This window comes from Eublepharis macularius, unplaced genomic scaffold (genome assembly GCF_028583425.1).
Source record: "Eublepharis macularius isolate TG4126 unplaced genomic scaffold, MPM_Emac_v1.0 Eublepharis_43, whole genome shotgun sequence".
In the NCBI taxonomy this organism is placed as follows: Eukaryota; Metazoa; Chordata; class Lepidosauria; order Squamata; family Eublepharidae; genus Eublepharis; species Eublepharis macularius.
In genome coordinates, this window is record NW_026559745.1 from 56,895 (window position 1) to 60,708 (window position 3,814).

Genomic DNA, 3,814 nt, shown 5'->3' on the forward strand with positions numbered 1-3,814 from the left:
CGAGTCCTAATCCTGCAAACACTTAATGAAAACAAATAAAAAATTACTTCAATGTGTGAAAGATTAGCCATCCAATCTGGATTATATATTTCCCACACAACACACTCTGAAGTTTGGATGCTAGGACATTAATTTGGTACTAAATAAATTTAGTCTTTAAGTTGTTTTTTTACTCATTCCCATGTACCTTTCAAGGCTGGGTTGTGCTGAAGGGCCTCATTGAGTTCTTCATTTGTTGTTGCTTATCGTATATCCAAATATGCTACTGCCAACTCTTATTTTACTCAGCAAAATCCATTTTGTCATTCAACTGAGTATTCTTTTCACATCCCATAATCGAAAGGATGGCTGCGTCTCTTGTTGAGATGTAAAAGAGAAATGTACCGTGGGATTCATAACTGGTTTTGTATTGGTCTAAAAGGAACTTCTTAAAGGCTGGCACAGAACTTCCTTTCCCTTTCGACAAGAATGAGACTTTAATAAGTTTTAAGTGGATCTTTAAAACTCAGATTAAGGGCTGTTAACACAATAACCAATGCACATTCAATTTGTATGAAACGTTGCCCTGTACATGCTAATTGCTAGCAGCATTAGCCCCCTCTGCTTTCTGGCTGAGATCCAGCAGCCAATGTCCTCCTTTAACTTGGACCTGGTAAAGGAACCCTGATGCTTCCTGCCTCTGCTCAAACAAGGATGGTTGCGACAAGTGTAGCACCAAAACTCCCCCCCCCCGGAAATACTCCCCCTGCTTCCTGCTCCCCCCCACCCCATAGCACTTCCATTAATTTTGGTTTACAAGATACAATTTTATAATAAAAATCTATATCACCACCTTCAATATGAAGGCTAAAGGATGGATACAAAAGTACTTCTTCTAGGTCACAACATCACAGGCCAGCTCTTGTGACATCAACCACCAGCCCCCAAGCTTTGTCCAGAGGCACATCATACTGATGTCATTAAGAGTGCTATTGGTATCATCCTGGTATCACACCATACAGAAGGATGATCCATGTCTGCAGCTGCTCCATGCAGATTTCACAGTCTAGTACCCGTGCTTGTAGAATTCTTTGAGCGCTTCTATGTCTTGCATGACCAATGCAAGACCCCCCCCCAAAATCAAAGCTTATCTTTTATTCTCCTGTGATGTCGTCGCAATGGCATCAGTAGACAGTCCAGAGTTTTCTGATTGTCATAGGGTTACATCACCACAATGATTTATTCCATTTCACAGTGGCCTTTCGTTTCCATATCATTGTGCAGAGGTTGTGACGTCAGCACACAGCTTGGCACAGATATGACATCATCACCTGAAAGTCCCACTTTCAGTCAAGCAACATTGCCCAGTGCTGCATCCTGCCAATATTCCCTTCCATTCTCCATTCTGTGCCCTAAGGCAGGAGATGCTCCCTCTAGTCTGGGTGATCTCTTAGTGCTACGGAGCAGGACCAGCCATGTCCCAAGATGTGCTGCAACTTGCCATGTAACCTGACAAATGCGTCATCTTGACCTCTGATAACAGCTCTTCTGCAGCCATAAGCCACTGGGGCAGCAGCAGTGATTTTTAAGTTGTGACGGTCAATTTGAGATGGAAAAGAGGCACACGAGTCACCGTTGCCCATAATCTCCTCAGTGAGGTAGGGATGTTCCTTTGGCTCTTCTCTCGGCATTGTTCTTGCTACACTCTACTCATTTAGCCAACTCCAGTCAAGATTAATCACGCTGCTGTTCTGGTCACTCTTGGCATCTTGTAGAATAGTGCTAAAACTGCTGCGAGAGCTTAGATTTTCTTTAATCAACTGTGAAAATGGAGCCTCATTTTTAGAGGCCACCAGAGAAGAAAGAGGCTGAAGCACATTTCCTGGAGACGTTTGTGAGAGCCATGCAGACACCGGGGAAGCATGTGCGCTGGAACTAGCAGATTTTGCAGAACTCTGAGTGCAAGCTATTTTTAGCAAATGCCAGATTTCTCTCTGCATCTGCATCACAGAATTGTCAGCTTCCTTGATATTTATTCAGAGCCACTTCAATTTTGGGCAGCAAATCAATAACCTGCTTGCAGCCTAACAGCTTGCTAAGATGTCTGTAGAGTTCCTTGAGCGCCCAGTCCTGACTCTGAGCTGTCTGAGTGATGATCTTCACCGTCTCTGTGCTGTCACTAGAGGAATGATCTGGGGCCCGGGGTTTAATTGCTTGTAGAGTTCTATCGCTCTTTGTTCAAGATTTTGCCTTGACTCCATGCGTGGGAGTTCCTTTGCAATTCTACAATCTCTGTATGCAAAGACACGATCTGGTCATCGAGGTAGCCAATATCTCCAGCCTGTTCACACTGCAAGGCCTTCTCTTCCATTTCTTTCCAGGCTTTCAGCATTTTTTCTGAGGATAATCCCGTAGATTATTTGATCACTGTATCTTTCCAAGTCAAGGTGGATGCTCTGCTGGAAGAACTGCTGTGATGCTGACACCATGTTGTTTTTCATTTTGGTTAAATTGGCATTGTATCTAAGAAGACTCAGCATGGCAGCTCTCTGCCCTCGGAACATTCAGCTATAATCTTCTTTTAGTCCCATCACGTAATACACAGCTTCAGCCCATATCTTACGAAGTCGCAAAATAGGCAACTGAATTTTGCTGTCCTGTACAATGCAGTTCATGCATTCAGACAGGTTCCTTGAAGCAAAGGGACCATCATATATAGTTTTGGTTTGGAGTTACCAGTACGAGGATCATTGGAGGTAGTTGGCCATGTGTTATGAGTTTCCCAGCCTTCAGGAAGGGGGTCCTCATTTTGTAAGCCTTGTGCCCGGTGTCTTCCCACTGTGTTGTTTCTGTGTTGTGATTCACAATATATACTCTATCATTTGAATCTACTTTCCTTTCCCAGCCTGGTGGTAAAGGACCAAGAGGTTCATTTTCTGCACTCTACATTGAGGCCAAATAGAGGTATCGCTGGTTAAACTGTTGCATAGCTCCCTGAAGTTGATTGCGCTGAGACTGCCATAGTAAACTCTTCCACGATCATCAACCCTCCTTTCCCACCCTGGTGGCAAATGCTGTGGCCATTCCCAAGTTGTAGTTCTTGTATTGTGATCAACGTAATAGGTTCTACCATGAGGATCCTTCCTCTGTTCCCATCCTGGAGGCAAAGGTTCTATGCTGTTGATAGCAGGCTGTTGCCTTACAGCTTCCCCAGATACATTTGAAGACTCCCTTGGTTTGGCTGCTTCTGTAACGGTGTTGTTTCTCTGACTTGAAGATGCAAGGTCTGTGGGAGCAACAGTTTCAGTTCCAGCAGAAACATTAGGGGCCATTGTAGATGTGCTGCTTTCAGAGGTATTAGTAAATCCACTGTAAATAAAGGGCCACAAATTGCATACGAACGCAGTTGTAGATGGAAGCTAGCTCATTTCTGTTACCTGTGTCAGTCAAATGCTCTTCCCAGCCATGTGAAGATCAATGTTTCCAGACATGCTGTTTGAAAGTTCCTTCCAACAGATCATGGCCTTCAAACCCTATGACTTAAGGAGATGATTGTATGTGATATTCAGAGGAGAAGAAGGATTGGATTATGGTGGTTTAGCCAGAGAATGGCTCTTCTTGCTTTCCCATGAAGTATTGAACCCTATGTACTGCCTGTTTGAATATGCTGGAAAGAGCAACTACAGCCTACAGATAAATCCAGCATCAACAATCAATCCTGATCATCTTTCATATTTCTGTTTCATTGGATGGTTTATTGCCATGGCATTGTTTCATGGCAAATTCATAGACGCTGTTTTTTCCCAGCCATTCTACAAGTGCATGCTAAATAAGA

At 43.6% G+C, this 3,814-nt stretch overlaps 1 pseudogene; it reads right to left on the reverse strand.

Annotated features, from left to right (window-relative positions):
• Positions 1-1,685: 1,685 nt before the first annotated feature.
• LOC129347081 (inhibitor of nuclear factor kappa-B kinase subunit alpha-like) lies at positions 1,686-2,699 on the reverse strand (annotated as a pseudogene).
• Between the last annotated feature and the right edge of the window lie 1,115 nt (positions 2,700-3,814).